The sequence below is a fragment of the Myotis davidii genome, unplaced genomic scaffold (assembly GCF_000327345.1).
Source record: "Myotis davidii unplaced genomic scaffold, ASM32734v1 scaffold370, whole genome shotgun sequence".
NCBI classification, from domain to species: Eukaryota; Metazoa; Chordata; class Mammalia; order Chiroptera; family Vespertilionidae; genus Myotis; species Myotis davidii.
This window is the reverse complement of record NW_006288615.1, coordinates 18,135,974-18,136,223: the sequence shown is the minus strand read 5'-3', so window position 1 is coordinate 18,136,223 and position 250 is coordinate 18,135,974.

The following is a 250-nucleotide window of genomic DNA, read 5'->3' as shown; positions in this document are numbered from 1 at the left end:
ACTCTGTCCACACCTTTGGAAACCCCTGGACTGATGGGGCTGGACCCCGGCAGATGTTGTTTCCTTGGGTTCTCTCCAGTTTCCTTCCCAGGCTCATGAAACAGCTTCCACCAGAGACAGGAACACCCTGCAAGACACAGGAGCCACAAGAAGGAAGGCAGGGGCCTCGTCCCGCATAACTTCAGGGACCAGGGCTGCCCAACAGCCTTTTTAGCCAGGGAGACTAGAGACCTTGGTGTTCTCTCTCTCT